Raw genomic sequence first — 17,113 nt, 5'->3', positions numbered from 1 at the left:
CTTGCAAGCTTTCTTCACCACCAACTGTACACAGAAATGCTATCTGCATTCACATAAGAGGTTTGCCAGTCAGCAAGACTGCTGTGAGCTGCAAAACCTTGCTTAAGTGAGCCGTGCCTCATTAATATGCATGGTGCAATGCAGCTCGATAGGCAACATCTCATCCATGCTTACACTACATGTAGGCTCTGTGCAAAGCCTACATGGAATTTATTGACTCCTGGGAAAAGTATTTTTAATGTCATCATTTTATACTACATTACATACAAAATAAATGCTTTTTTGCCTATTTTAATTTTTCTGCTGTGTCTTTCTTTTTGCGTCAAGTCCTTCATGTGCCAAAGAATTTACAAGTGTGGTTCACTCCATTGCCTGGACTCCTCTGCCATATTTTCCTTGTCTAAGTGAGCTGTGTTTGCTAACGAGCTAATGCAACAACTTAACCATTATTTGCATTGCAACTACTCAGGCATGTGTTCATCATCTCTGTAACATCCTCAGTGCTGGAACATTTAGTTGCATGGCCTGTAGCTGTTGCAATGATATTGTTAAGCAAGATAGTGATAGGTTTATTCACCCTGTATCTAATAATCAGTTTAACTTTTATTGTACAACTACCTGTAATAGTGTAAACATGGTCTAACTTGCTACCCGTGTAAAATGCTCATCATTTTACATAGGTAAGACTACTAGAATACTGAAAGAGCATGTTATTGAGCACAAGTCAGATATGTGGAAAAATAATGATAAAAATGCACTATATAAGCATATTGTAGCCCATAGTATATCATTCTTTTAGATTCAAGGTAATAGATAGTGTACACAAAGGAATTAGAGGAGGTGATATGAATAACTATCTTGAAAATAAAGTATATGAATGGATTATTAGGCTATGTGTAGACTCAGAGCCTGGTCTTAATAATTTAGTTAGTATTAACTCATTCACTCCAATGGATTTCGGGAAGTTTGCACTGTAACCTCCAATGGGGGGAGCTTAAGCCTTTTGACAGAATCGAATTATGTCCTCACATTTCAAACAAATGTTCATATTTCTGGAAACATAGGGGTTATGAAAGAAGTATAAATGGCAAACTCTTCTGCACAAACTATATTTATAGTGGCCATTTCTAAAATACTCTAATTGTGCTCAACATCTCCCAGTACCGGTCCCGCGGTCAGGCTGTTCAGAATCGCCTCTTGTAATCAACCACATGTACTCCCTTCCTGTCTATACACTCAAAAGGAATACCTCCTGCTTAAACCTAGAAGAACTACCAGAAATTGCCTGCTAGCCTGGGTCTCCTACTAGCCACCTACTGTGAGGATTCCCAAATACGAACTTTTTGTGAATGTATGTACCCAAAGATATTACCGCTAAACTGTTACTTAAGCTACTTTTAATTTCCATATATAGTGCTTGTTTGGCCTCCCGAGAGTGTGTTCTTTAAGCATCCTACCACCGACTGCTGGTTACTGCCCCTCCTCCTTTCTCCTAACCCTGCAAACCACTTACTTCATACTAGGACCAATATATCTGTTCTGCCTACTATTCTTTGTTCTTCCACTTATTACCACTAGGTGGCAGCACCTACACATAATACACCTAGAACTAGACTATTCTCCTGGGGCTTCAGTATATAAAGCTGGCTGGACTTTTCCTTTTTTAAAATTCAAAAGTAACATACTCCCTCCTTCCTTTACCTTCTAAATATCCACTCCCTCCTTGCTATATCTCTTAACTCTCTTTTCATATTATTATCCTAGTCTTTTATTTTTTCTCCTAAAGTATTCATTACCCACTTGCCTTCATTATTGGATACCTATTGCTGATACTTTTTTTCTGCTGTACTATCTTCACTTGCTCTAACCCACTCCGTTCGCCCTCCGGGCTCACTCTGCTCCTCTACCCTCCCCCATATCCCACCCATCCCCTGTGCTGTTAACCTTATACTTCTGTAACCGCACCCCTTCCCCATCACCCAACCACTGACTTCTGCTTATTAGCTATCACACCTCTTCTCCCTACTACTACTTAAAGCTACATTACACCTATATGAACTCTCTCTACCTTCTCCACTCCAACTATACTTACTAATAACATATAAACTGCTATTCCATCTTTTTCTCTTATCACAACCTATATTATATATTACAGCATACTCTCTCCCTCAATCTACACTATCTCTTATCCTTCTACTCCTTATGGCCCAAATGTATAACACCAGTTATACAAACCTGCTACTCATAACAACTATTCTAGCTAACTATTCCCTATTCTCTAACCATCTGTGAACATTGCTCACTTAGTGAAGTTCACCTTCCCCACCAACAAACACAATCAGTTTCTCAACTAAACTCCCACAAACACAAAAACATAACATCTACTTCCATCTATATACTTCCAAAGTATCATAGATCCACCCATATTATCTATTTCCAAGACAAAACACCCTAAATAACTATTTTAAATTCCTAAAATTATACAAAGACCTCAACAACACCCTCTACTAGATGGTGACATTCATCCAAACCCTGGCCCCATTACTAAAATTACCAGGGAACTACAGAACCAAACTTCCAATACCCATACCCCAAGAAAACCCTCTAACTCTCTACTGAGAGCCCATCTCAACATCCTTAGTATAAAGAATAAAGTAACCCACCTTCATACACTCTTAGAAGTACACTCATTTGACATCCTCTGTATTACAGAAACTTGGCTAAAGCCCACTACTCAGGACCAGGAACTTACTCCTCCTGGATATAACATTCTGAGATGTGATCGAAAGACCAAAAAGGGTGGGAAAGTAGCCATCCTTTATAAAGCTGAACTTCAAGTTGCAACCTTCAATACATACCTACCCTCAAATACTAATTCTGAAATCCTTACTGTCAAACTTCAAATCAACAACTGTAAATCTATCTACATAATTTGATCCTACCGTTCCCCTGGAAATAATATTAATACTCTTGAAAGTATCCTCAGTTGCCTCTCCACTCACCTACCTCAGGAAACCATAGTGTTAGGTGACTTTAATATAGACTGGACTACCTGCAGCACCCCTACTCCTACCACCCACACAAATCTTTATGTTTTTTCCCAAATTATAACCACACCCACTTGAATCCATAAACCAAGCAGTAAAGAAAGTACCCTAGACTGGATCCTTATAAATAGTCACCCTGATACATACAAACCTGGTACCCAACCAGACGACATTAGTGACCACTCTCTAACCTATATAATTAAACAAAAACTCCATAGCCCCACTCCATATCTTTTTAAAACCTCACCCTCAAAAAACACTTTAATCCAGAGAACTTCCAAAATGAACTTAAGGCATGTGACTGGTCACTTCTATATCATCAACTGGATGAAGCAGTATCTTACTTCAATACAAACTTCCTATAAATCCTTGACTACCATGGCCCTCTTGCTCTACCCATATTAGGACCAAAGTTGCTCCATGGCTCACTAAAGAAACTAGGCAAAAGATCCTCCTACATAATAAAATATTGGGCAAATGAAGAGCTTCTAAAAACCCAGCAGACTATATTTAATTTAAACAGTTAATAAACTCTACCAAAAAGGAAATTCTGCTTGACAAAAAGAACTTCTACCTTCACCTACAACAAACCCACCAGCATAAACCACAAAAGTTCTGGTCAGGCATTAACAAATTGCTTCAGCCAGGGCACTCTAAAACTCACACCCCATCAGGTATTACCCAGAATAACTCTAAACAAATTGCTGATGCCTTCAACAACTACTTCACCGAAGCTATTCAAAATCTAGCAAATACACTACCCCTGTTAGCACTAGCCTATCAGACAGCATGAATAGCTCAGCTCCTTCTTTTCATCTACAACCAGTACCAACGTCACTCATCTGCTCTCTCCTTCAAAAACTCAAACCATGCACCCCCTCAGTTGACCGTCTACCAGCTGAATACCTACAAATAGCATCTAAAGCCATTGCCTATCCTATATCCATCCTTATAAATAGAACAATTACAGAAGGAACAATTCCCTCCATCTGGAAAGTCTCACACATTATCCCCCTGCATAAGGGTGGCTCTTCTACTGAGAGTTCTAACTTTTGGCCACCTTTCTCTCTCCAATAGCAAAAACAATGGAAAAATGTATCCACTGACAGCTACTCATCCACCTTCTCTCTAATAATTTACTGACTAACTGTCAGCATGGTTTTAGGCCTTACCATAGTCCAACCACTGCCTTGCTATCCTTTTCTGACTGTATAAACAAAAATCGCAATAATAACTCTTTCCTCAGCACTGTTTATTGACCCATCTAAAGTCTTTGACATGGTTAAACCATCACCCACTTATTGATGTACTAACAGCCCCATCACTTGACCCACAGGCAATACTCTGGTTTAAATCCTATTTAGATTACAGACAACAAGCTGTTCTCTGGGATAATAATTTATCAACATCCCTCCCTGTTAACATTGGAGTACCTCAAGGCTCTATATCAGGTCCCCTTCTCTTTTCTATCTTTATTAATGATCTTAAAGCTAACATTCCACAAGCCACCTGCATACAATATGCAGATGATTCAACTTTAATCTGTTCTGCCAATTCCATTTCCTCACTCTAGACCCTCACCCAAACAGTATTTAATAATGTTGAAAATTGGTTTATGCAACATTGCCTCCTCCTGAACCCCAAAAAAATGAAATTATTGCTTTTCACTCCTACCCAAAAGTCTCCACAATGTCACTTCACAGTAACCTCTTACAATGGAACTACCATATCCCCAGACACTACAAACCGACTCTTAGGAATTACAATAGACCACTACCTTAACTATGATGACCATATTAATACTACTATAAAATCAGTCAACAGAAAACTAGACTCCCTTTATAAAATCAAAACCTTCCTCACACCATTGACCAGAACTACCATTGCCCAGACTCACCTTATATCTACCCTGTTTTATGTCTCTGCCATTTATACCAACCTATCTAAAAACAACCTGAATAAACTTGAAACCAGCTATAATAACATTGCCAGATTCGCCACAGGCTCCCCTTTTAGAACCCATCACTGTCACAACCTTAAACAGCTGGGATGGTTAGAACTGTAGAACCAACTTCATTATCAACAACGTACTATCACCCAAAAGATTCTCTACCACCCTATGAATACTCCAATCCTCTTTAGTCTGATTACTCCATACAAAAATCTGGCAACACTATGCTCAGCTAATAAGCTTCTAGTTTCCACTACTAAATCTAACAACAAGGCTGGAGACTCATTATTCTTGAACACAGTGGGAAAAACCTGGAACCAGCCTCCTATTGAACTCTCTTCTCTTTCTTCTACACTGCTCTTCAAAAAATATCTTAAGGAATACCTCATAACACACTGGCTGTGCCCCTGCTCTAACCCTGACTAACATTTCATTCCCTGTCTCCAACTCCCTTTACTCTTCCCCTCTATTCTGTCCTACGGTGTCTATTTGTTTTAACTAAGAATGCTAACCACTACCTAAGAATTAAAAGAGACTTCCTCTCAGCTCTATTCAATGAGTTACTTACTCTAAAAGTACTCACCCTCTACTTTGCTGTACGTAAACATAAGTTTGTATGCCTGCAACCAAGCTTTTGATGAATAATAACAAATCTTGCTTATTTTTCTTTATTGTATTATGTTATCTTAAGTTTTTTTTTTCTCTAGCCAACTCTGTACACATTTTTATGTTTGATCTAAATTAATTTAATGTAACTTTCTGCTATTGCATATATTGTATGTTATGATACTATTGCTTATACTGGAGCTTTTCTCCCCGGGCTTCTCCTGAAAATGGACATATATCCAGTTAGACTAGCCCGGTCAAAAAATGTAAAATAAATAAAAAATAAATAGTGGTGGTAGTCTTTAATTTCTAAGGCTTAAACTGAATTTTATTAGTCACAGTAAACAGAGTAACTATTACATTTGTAATATTTTGTAAACAACTTACACTGTCTCAACAACCACTCAAGTTACATACATACTGTCAGCAGCATTTTATTCATCTAGCTGAGAGCTTTCATATGAGGCTAAGGAGTTCTGCCTGTGTTACTTGGTTGTTGAGATATTTAGAAAAATGTGAAAATTATATCTATATAAATTAGTATCATAAAAACAGCAGCTAATATTAACTTGCACTAGACAGAGGTCAAATATTATTACAGCTGAGTTTGCCAATGTGTAAGCTTTAAGATGAAATCTTTCAAAACGTTGTATATAGCATGTGCATAGCATGGTTTAGGAACTATTGATGCAAATATGAACAGGCAATATTTGACGCCTAGAGGCGTCAGTAGGCGTTAACTGCAGATTCACCTGGAGGCATCACTCAGACATAATGTTAAATCTGTTTTAGTGAAAATACAATAGCAAAATTTGTGTGTATATATGTGTATGTATTTTCAAAATTTTTGGGAGATGTTTTAAATGAACAAAAGAAAAAAAAGTTACATAGAGACATTCGTGATTATGACCACAAGAGGGTGTTTATTTTAACAGCGAATCAACAAGGGAAGTGCCGGCAAGTGAGATTTCAACAAGGAAAAGAACATGAGTCCTCACATCAAAAATGTGGTATTTCAGGAGAGAGTGCTGTCTCCTTGATGGATGAATGGGAAGGGGAGACAGAGACTTATCCAGCTTTACCAAATCCACAGGATAGAGAGAATTTTCAAAAAACGTTTCATCCCCCGTATGGCTATAAAAACAACAACAAGAAGAAACGCTGTTGGTACGGGCCAGAAAACAATTGAGAACAAGGTTTTGGCTCACATACCAAGAGGGGAAAGTGGACACAATAATAAGGTACTGAATGACAATCTGTTTAAGGATACTTATGTTGTTAATTTATCAGGTTATGTATTCAATGATAATGAAATGGCAGTTTTGAATAGAGGCCTGCAGTTTGTTCCCTCAGTCCTACCCAGACTACATGAAGTAAAAGGTGACTTGTTTAAATTGATTCGGAAACTGCATATAAAGGATTTTTTTAAGAATAATGTGGATATTGATGATTCTTTTAAGAATTGTAATTTAGAGTTTATTGATTCAAAATTTGATGCATACTCATCTAGCAATGTTGAATTTTTCTCATGTGATTCTGATGTGGAAAATAATGCTTATTGTCTCTTAGACATTAGCAGTGTAAACAATAATAACTTTTTTATGCCACCCTTTAAAAATGAGAATATTCAAAGGTTTTATCATATGATAAATTTGGTGATAGAAAAAGAAATTCATGAATTTTTCAAAAAGAGTATAGAATATAACTTGACCAAACAAGAATGGGAAATGTTAAAACAATTGATTCATAATGATGAGTTAATATTTAAACCTGCGGATAAGGGGGGCAAGTTGGTGGTGATGAACTCTAATGATATTTAAAAATGTGTAGGGAACATCTAGACAATGTAGAAGTGTATGCACCTATTGATTTTCTGATTTATGAACAGGCTAGGGTGGAATATGAAGCACTGATATTTAAGGGAGTGTGCTTAAATTATTTTAAAACATCTGATGCCAAAAATAAATTTATAAGTAATGACAACAACTTTTTTTGCGTACCAAAAATACATAAAGTGATGCCTTTTCCACCTGGCTGACCAATAGTGTCAGCGAGAGATTATTTAACTTATAATTTGAGCTGTTTTTTACACTCTTTTTTGTCAACAGAGGTACTCAAATAGCCCTCTTATATTAAAGATTCATCTGATTTCTTGGAAAGAATCAAAAAAGTTCAGTGGGGAAAGGGGGTATATTTCATAGTTCTAGATGTAGTTAGTTTATATACTAACATTCAACACAATCTGGGCATGAAAGCAATTGATAATTTTTTTGGTCATTATCCACGTACACAGTATATCAAGGAATTGCTCCTGTTTTGTCTAACTAATAATATTTTTATGTTCAATGGAATCTTATATAGGCAGAAACAAGGCACAGCCATGGGGGCAGCCTTCGCCCTTATGTATACAAATTTATTTATGGGCCTGGTCGAAAATCATCACATTTAGAAAAAGAGGTTTTACGATTTATATGTACTTGATTATTGTAGATTTATAGATGACCTGATTTTTATATGTAAGGGAGGAGAGGAACAGGTAGATGTCTTTGTGAATTATTTGAATGATAATGAATTTACTATTAAAGTTGAAGGATTGCAAACAGGGGTGAAGGTTAATTATTTAGACATTACATTAGAAGTACTTGATATAGGAGCTATTAAAACTCGCATCCATAGAAAATTTGATCAGCTCAATTTTATGTTTCATGCCACCAGCTGTCATCCCAAACATACTCTGGCAGTGATTCCATATGGTGAGCTATTTAGAGTAAGCAGGTTATGTAGTGATATACAAGAACGAACAGAGGAAATTGATAGAGTAGCAGTAATGTTTAGTAAAAGGGGCTACGCTGACAGCATAATCAATATAAGTTTAAAAAGGATAAATCATAAAGGAAGGGTTTTACCATACAATAAACAAAAAGGTAGTTTGATAACTGGATAGTGTCCGGATCAAAATGAAGAAATATTTCATGTGTTGGTGTATAATTTATTTTCAGCTACACAAGAACAACTGCTATCTGAATATTGGAAGTTTCTGAAAGAAGAGATTTCTGCCCTTCAGAATGTAAGATTACTTTTCTCATATAAAAGAGGATGCAGTATAAAGGACTTTCTAGTGAAAGGAGCTTACAAAAGACTACAGCTCAAAATTATGGAGGAAGTACCCATTGTGGGTACAAAAAAAGTGTGGCAAATGTTCACTATGTCAGCATATAGTACCCACATTCCCCATGATTAATGATAAAAAGTTTCAAACAAAGGGAGTTTTTACATGTAAAAGTAACGGGGTAGAGTATGCTCTGAGCTGAAAAGTTTTATATAGGAGAGACAAAAAGGTGCTTGAATGAAAGAATAAAAGAACACATCGGAGATACCAAAAATCAAAAGGATATTAGTCCAGTAGCACAACATTTTAATATGAAACATCAGGGTAATTTGGAAAGTTTAAGGGTTTCAGTTTTAGAACAAGTAAAGGATGAATTTCTAAATGAAGACAGTATTAAATATTTTTTAAGAAAAAAGGAATCCATCCTGATACTGAAATTTAATACATTGCAGACGAGAGGCATAAATAAGGACTGTAATTGCAAGAGTTTTGTTTAATGAACTTAAAAAAAAAATAAGTCTAAGTTAATCAAATAATTGTTTAATTGTTTAAAAGTTAATATATAAGATGATTTTTTTTTAGAAAATGGATGTACTCTGTTAATGACTATGTTGTAGCTGAGGCGCTAGAGTGAAGAGCATTGGAGTGAAGAACATTGGTTTTGGAATAAAATATCATAACATTTCTGCAGTCTAATTCCTGGAGTTCGTTGTGATATATATTATTACTTCGTTTGGTAGTTTTTGATTATTACAGCTGAGTTTGCCAATGTGTAAGCTTTAAGATAAAATCTTTTAAAACCTTGCACATAACGTATACATAGCATGGTTTTGGAACTATTGATGCAAATATGAACAAGCAATATTTGATGCCTAGAGGCATCAGTAGGCGTTAACTGCAGATTCACCTGGAGGCGTCACTTGGATATAATGTTAAACGTGTTTTAGTGGAAATACAACAGTAAAATTTGTAGAAATTATTTTTATATATGTGTATGTTTTTTTTTTTTTAATTTTTTGGAGAGGCTTTAATTAAGAGTATTATATGATTAGTTGGCTGTGGTCATGTGATACTCATTTGCTCTTATTTAAAAGTTCTATATGTACTGTGTATTGGTATTAGCATTGAAAAAGAGTGGCTTACTGGAAAACTTTGCTGCAATAAAAGTGTGATTTGATGGTGGATTTGTGGTTTTTGTGACATCCGCAGTGCTGGGCCATTCTTTTAGAATCTAGACTGAAGTGTAAATATTTGAAAAACTTTTACATATGTCAGAAAATCAAAATAAAATATTTAAAAGGTAGGCTTGCAAAGATGAACGGGAATTATTTCAGGAGGTAGCCAAATTTGCAGTCAAGTGTTATATCAAGTCCACAAGGCCAAGAAAACGTATAACTGTCAAAAACTGTCTGAAAATGTGACAGCAAGAGACAGAGTGATACAGTCAGAATAGACAGAGATAGATTAAACTATCTGGTGAAGCAAAAGCATTCAGAGGGTAAACTACTGTTTTAGTAAATCTAAAGCTAACTGCAGCATTCCAAAACTGTTTCTAAAAACAATAACAGAAAATTAAATTTAGTAGACAGTCCATGCCAAATCAACATTTGTTCATTACAACTTCTGGAAAATATCAGGACTACCTTTAAACCCATCTGCTTTATATTACAGTAATAGCAGTGTACCAAGGATCATGGAAAATAAATAGCATTGCTGTTAATTATAGTGCACAGGAAGGAAAACGTTAGCAGGAACATATGATGAAATAATGATGGCAGAGGATGTTTTGGATATAAATGTAAATATTATAATTTCAAAGAATAACAAGTTATCAGGACTCAAGATGAGGAAGAATATATCTCTGTCAGTGTGCTAAAAATTATGTACATGCAAGGAATAAGCCAGAAATATGTGCTTATAAAGACAGACGTGGAGGCCCTGGGTAAAATATTTAAATGGTTAAGCATTAGACAGAAGCTGGGCATTTGTGTCAGTCAGACTAGTAAAGAGTTTCTTCAGCAAGTTCTGAAATCAGCTCTTACTTTTCACAGATGGTCTCTTAATCCATTTTAATAAACTCATATGAATCCCTTGTACATTTATAAGCATCCAACCATGTTTATTTACATTATTATACTATGAAGGAAACACAGACACAATGGCTTAACTCAACATTCACTATGCTGTATATGAACATACTAGCAACTTGCTTCCATTTTAAATCGATGCACACTAGGCTGGATTCAGTAAAGGCTAGACGATAGTGCACTGTTTTGTATTCAGTAAGCAGTTCTACATGGCATTTAGAACCACGCAAACAATGTAAACACTGTGGCATGCTAATTACAGCATAAGCAGCTGAACTGTATGCAAATCAACCAATCCAAGATGGAGGAGCTATTCAACAAGCTGTAAAGCAGTTGTGTATACTCAGTGCAGGTTTTGGCCTTGAGTTCCAAAACCTATTGGAATACAGCCAAGAAACTTATGGGCTGCTGTTGCATGTGAATGTGCAACAGGCCCAAGTCTATGCTGCTGCTGCTGATAATAAAGCTTGACCAAGAAAAAGAAGGGTGTTTAGACCCCATTTAACATTTCATGATCTGCTTGAGGTGGAAATTGTAGAGCACTACAGGGTGGATAGAGACACACTACAGGAACTCTGCAAACATTGTCATCCTTTACCGAGAGCAAGAGTAAATGGTAGGGAACCAATACCTATGGAGAATAAGGTATGTGCAGCACTTAGAATATTAGCTACAGGAACCTTATGGAGACTAACAGGGGATATCCTAGAGTTGTCACAGGTATCAGCATCCAGGATTCTACATGAATTCCTGAATACTATGCTACAATGTGCCAGTGACTACATACATTTTCTCTGCACACCTGAGGACAGAGCTGCAACTATGCAGGACTTCTACCCTCTAACACACTTCCTTGAAGTCCTCAGTGCCAAGACTGCATGCACACTGAAATCAAAGCACCACCTAGAGAATGGGGAAAGGTGTACATAAACAAAAATTGCTTAGAACCCATGAACTTCCAGGTTGAATGTAATGCTAATGGAATCATCCTGAAGTGTGTGCTGGCAACCCCAGCAGTTGCCATGACTCCCATATCGAGCACAGCTATCAACTCTATCAGAGGTTTTTTAGGGGACATATCCCACAAGGTCATTAACTGGGGGTTGTAGGGGATGCACCTGAACCATGGCTGATGACACCCATCAGAAATGCAGACACACCCACCGATGAACACTATAATGAGGCACACATTCACAAGAAATATCATAGAGCATATGTTTGGGCTGATTAAGTCCCAGTCCCAGTTCCTAGATACATAAAGGGGGGCCCTGCAGCACAATCCCATACTTGTGCTGTAATTCTCATTGTCTGTGTCATCCTTCACAGTGTTATTCTGAGAACACACCTTCAGCAGGAACACCAAGGGGAAGGTGCATACATCCCACCACCACTGGCAATGTCACTACAGCCACATGCAATGAGGAGTTAGAGGGGGAACCACCAGACACTGTGGATGTAGGTAGATGTAGGCATGCACCATATGCCCTAGCTCTGGCCAAGATGCAATGGATAGGACACTTGACCACCACCTAAGGGGGCACAATCTTCATCCTATGCAGATACATACAGCAACACTGATGCCAGACAATGCTCACAGCCATTACTTACCCATGTAATGGCTGTGTACTGCTAGCATCACACAAAGTTAGCCCTGAATTAAAACACTTATAACTGCCGGACTATCAAGGTAAGTGTTGAACCTAGAATAGGAAAGTAAATGGCTAAGAACACAAAAGAATGGCAGATCCTTGCTTACTGTTACTTGCTAATGTAACTAAGTAAAAGGTGGGTGATTTTTACAGTGATGACATCAATATATGACAGCACTGACTTATGTCAATAGATGTGTACTCTATCAACTACTATGCATCATGCATCAAAGATACACATAATAGAAAAAACTGTAAGAAAGTAGTATGATTTTCAAAAGAGCATCACAAACACAGATATACTAAGCACTTAGTCAGCTATGCACCCTGGGCATCAGACAAAAGACTTGTATATCCCTGAATACAAAAGACAGAAAATCAAGACTATGACACAGTATCATCATTTGCACGGGGTGTTTGAGGGGTGGGGGGGGAGGCATAACACCAAGACTAACACAAAAGGTAGTGAGTGGGTGTGAGTGAGAAAGACAGACAGGCAGAAATTTGAATAAAGTATCAATGGCCATTGAGACAGAATGAGCTTAAGTCATACAAATGACCCATGTCATTATTATGTGTATGTGTCTGTATGGGCAGTCGAGGTGAAATGTCTGTGTGTGTGTGTGTGTGTGTGTGTGTGTGTGTGTGTGTGTGTGTGTGTGCGAGCGCATGTGGCTTGTATTTGTGTGTGTGTGTGTGTGTGTGTGTGTGTGTGTGTGTGTGTGTGTGTGTGTGTGTATTTGTGTGTGTGTGAGTACCTGCAAGAACACAGCCAAGCTTTGTGCTAGCTGTACATCCGGTTAAGTCAGACAGGTGTGAGCCGTGCATAGTATAGTAGAGGTAACAGTTCATCATTGTCGCCCCTGACCACGACAACTGGCACTGCCAAAAGTTGCATTGGTACATCCATGACCATGGTCAGATGTGCTGCTGTTACCTGAATGTGACTGATGTCTGCTGAATGACCTCTGCTCATGAGTACACCCAGGACCACAACCCTATGGCCTACCACATCTGGCTGTGGACACCTCAATCACTGATAGAACAGTGGAAGTAGTGCCACTATGGGACAGTGATTAGTCATGGCCACACTGGCTAACATAAGATGATGATGCTGACCTATGTCCATGTAGATGCTGTCCCCCTCCAAACAGACATTCTATCACTGACACTGCCTGTTCCATCATGTCATTCATCCAATCCATTAAATCAGCCACACAGTGGAGGCAATCATGCAAGTCAGCCTTTGCCATATCGAAAACCCTAAGCATGTCCTTTGAGTCCCTAGTGGAATGTACCTGCTCCTCCATGATGATCCTAAACATACCTTGAGTGGCATGTAAAGACATACCAATATTGGGTGGAGGATGGACAGCAGGCCTCCTCTGAGCATCTCTAACAACCTTCCTGCATGGCACATCACCCACACTTTGCCAACTGCCAGAGTCAACCAGCACTGATGCTGCAGTAACCACACTACCCTGATCAAGAGTGCCACCCTCCACCTGTCCAATAGCTGAGGGTTCAATGGAATAGGTATGTATAGGTCTACTGATTGTGTCTGAGGTAAATACAGGGGATGGCTGAATGTCAAACTCAGTGTCAGATTCAACCTTTGCACCCCTGACCATCCATGCCTCTGTTTGGCCACCATCATCATCAGCGTCTACTGATACTCTAACATCAGGTGGTAAGAGTTCTACACTTCCACTGTCAGGATCACCTGTGATAATAAGCAACAAACACAGGAGCAAAATTAATACTACACTAAATATTTAAAACAATTTATATGATAAACTAACACTGTTCACACTATTGCAAATAGTACAGCAAAAGACACACTCATTACACCCATCTCACACATACAGAAAAATGCGTATATCTGACAAATAGTCATCAAAAATCAAATTCCACAGTTGGTAGGGAGGATGGTTCTGGAAGAAATAAAGCAATGTAAGAATGCAATTATCACAACTGCAATAACACAGGGGACAGGGAATATACAATTTTTGCCTACATATCTTTTAACAATACTTTTAACTGAAACTTGTATGACACATTCACCCACAGCCTACTCCCTAGAAACTCTCTTCACTCTAGAGAATGCTGACATCTGTGTGGTCTCTGAGACATGGTTTAAAGCTGTGGAGAGCACATTGACAGTGCAAAGTTATAATGCCTGCCACACATTTAGACCAGCTACTACATAGACAGGGACTAAAGGCAGAGATGTCTTTATTTGCATCAAAAATCAATATACATCTAGGCTGGTCAAACAGGACAAACACTTGAGGCTCTCCATGTTCAAAATCACCATAGTCAAAATCCATTACCATTTCCTTGCAAGCTATAGGTCCCCCTCTGTCATCCAGCAAACCCATACCATGCATTTAAACTTATTGGAAACACTCACCATCCAACACAATACCATATTCATGGCTGACTTTAATTACCTCCGTATTAACTGGGAATCCTATACAACACCAAATATACAGGCACAGAGATTTCTGGATTTTGTAAACACAAACTCCCTTGACCAGATTGTCAATACACCAACCAGGGGTGCAACCATACTGGATCTGGTCCTAATATGGGAGAGTGCCACACATTCTATAACGTAATATCTTCCTTGGTAAGGTCAGTTCACAAAATGGTCTCCTTTGAAGTAAAAATAAAACTTGGATGCCCAGCTAACCTTAGCATATTCAAGAACTACTCTAAGCCTAACTTTCTGTTTTTAAGCAGTGTTGTGCTAGTTGCTTATAAAAGTAACAAGTTACTATTACTAGTTACTTTTAAGTGAAAGTAACATATTACTATTACTTATTACTTTTTTAAAAATGTAATATATTACTATTACTAGTTACTAACTAAAGTAACTAGTTACTGTTGAGTTACTTTTACATAAGTGTATTTTATCAATTCTCTTATTCAGATTTACTCACATAGTACTTGTGTGTGAGGAATACATGCTTACTGCACATGAATACAAGTGTATTAAAGTTGTATACACAGTGTTACAATAATGATGAATAGCATTTTACAGTTTAGAAAGTCCCACAGGCTAGACTTTATAGTCAGAGAGTCACAATTTAATACTTAAACCAAAGTACGCACATCCAGCAACACAAGACCAATAACAAATTACAACACATCAAATTTTCAGCAATGTTCATTAGGCTAATCTGCTAAAACTAATGCTTAGAACACAAAAATGCTTATAGAAAATGTCATATAAGTCTAAGAAGGCTGTTAACACAACAAAGTCAACCAAAATATCACTTTATATAACTATTCACAATGACTATACATTTCTGTTGGCTTGAAGAAGGAGCAACTTGTCAAAATGTTTCTCAGTGAGTCTATTTCTTCTTGCAGTCACCACTTGTCCACCAAGACTGAATAGGCGTTTAATGCATGCACTAGATCACAGAGCTGTATTAATGTTCAGAAATATCTTCTTGACTATAGGGTAACTGTTGGGAGAAGAGATTTCTCTGGAAGGTCAGCCAGATACATGTCCTTCTGAGAAGATATGGTGACATTGGCTGATGTCGACTCTTTGAAGCTGAAGAAGCTGTCTTTGGCAGGTAATGCAGAATCTTCAGATGACCCATGTGCAGGTTAATCCAGTTTCTGCATAGCATCAAGGAGCAGAGCCTTGCCTCAAAGTTTCTGTTGTTCACTGTCCATCCATCACAAACAGAACTATGGATGCACTATGCTAACCAGAATGAACTCTTCACACACCAGAAGTTGACTGAACCGAGCCTCTTTAAGAAGAACATCAACTAGTTGCACAACAAGCTTCACGGACTGCCTGACTTCAGACAACTTGTTTTTCAGGCATGTAATGGTGGGGATCGGGATTCTTATGAAGCTTTACAGCTCTGCCTGTAGGATGTCCAGAGCCATTGCCAGGGGCTGCATTGCTTGAACAAACTCTGCAACAATGGTAATTTCTGCAGGTCTGAAGATGGTAGATTCAGTATGTTCATATATCTCATTCAACAAGCCTTCATCCTGAGTTACAATGAGGTGAATTCTCTCCATGTTGTAGAAAGTGGGATTCCATCATGTCTCATTGGGAATAATCAATGCCAGATCACACTTATGTCGAACCACTTCAGCAGCTTGGGTGCTGTGACTAGCCTTATTCCAATCAGCATAGCATTTGGCCATGGTGCTTTGCATGATCTTTTTATACTGTGCATCATTACAAGCATTTTCAGCATTGTGCACGGCAACTAGATTCAATGTGTGTACTGCACATCTCAGATGGGGAAGCAGTGAATAGGTGTTCTCACTTTGCCCTGACTGACACAGCATGGCTGTCACACTGTTGTAAATCACTTCACCATCATCATCCTCATCATGGGACAGAATGCTTGTATTCGCATATCTCTCATATTCCGAGAAGACAGTGAAAGCCTTTGCAAAATTACTGGCATTGTCAGTAATTGTTGCTCACACTTTTTGATCTATCTTGTATTTGATTGGAATGCTCTCAAGAGTTCATGCTATGAGATCATATGTATACCTTCCCTGTAATCTGCAGCATGACAAAGCAGCTGACTTTCTTGGAAGTGTGTCACAGTCATTCCAGTGGGAAGTGACATCATAGAAACTATGATTCTGATGAGTTCAAATGTCAGCCGTAGTGC

Source organism: Protopterus annectens, chromosome 1.part1 (assembly GCF_019279795.1).
Source record: "Protopterus annectens isolate FY-2018-M chromosome 1.part1, PAN1.0, whole genome shotgun sequence".
Lineage (NCBI taxonomy): Eukaryota > Metazoa > Chordata > Ceratodontiformes > Protopteridae > Protopterus > Protopterus annectens.
Note: the sequence above shows the minus strand (reverse complement) of the source record.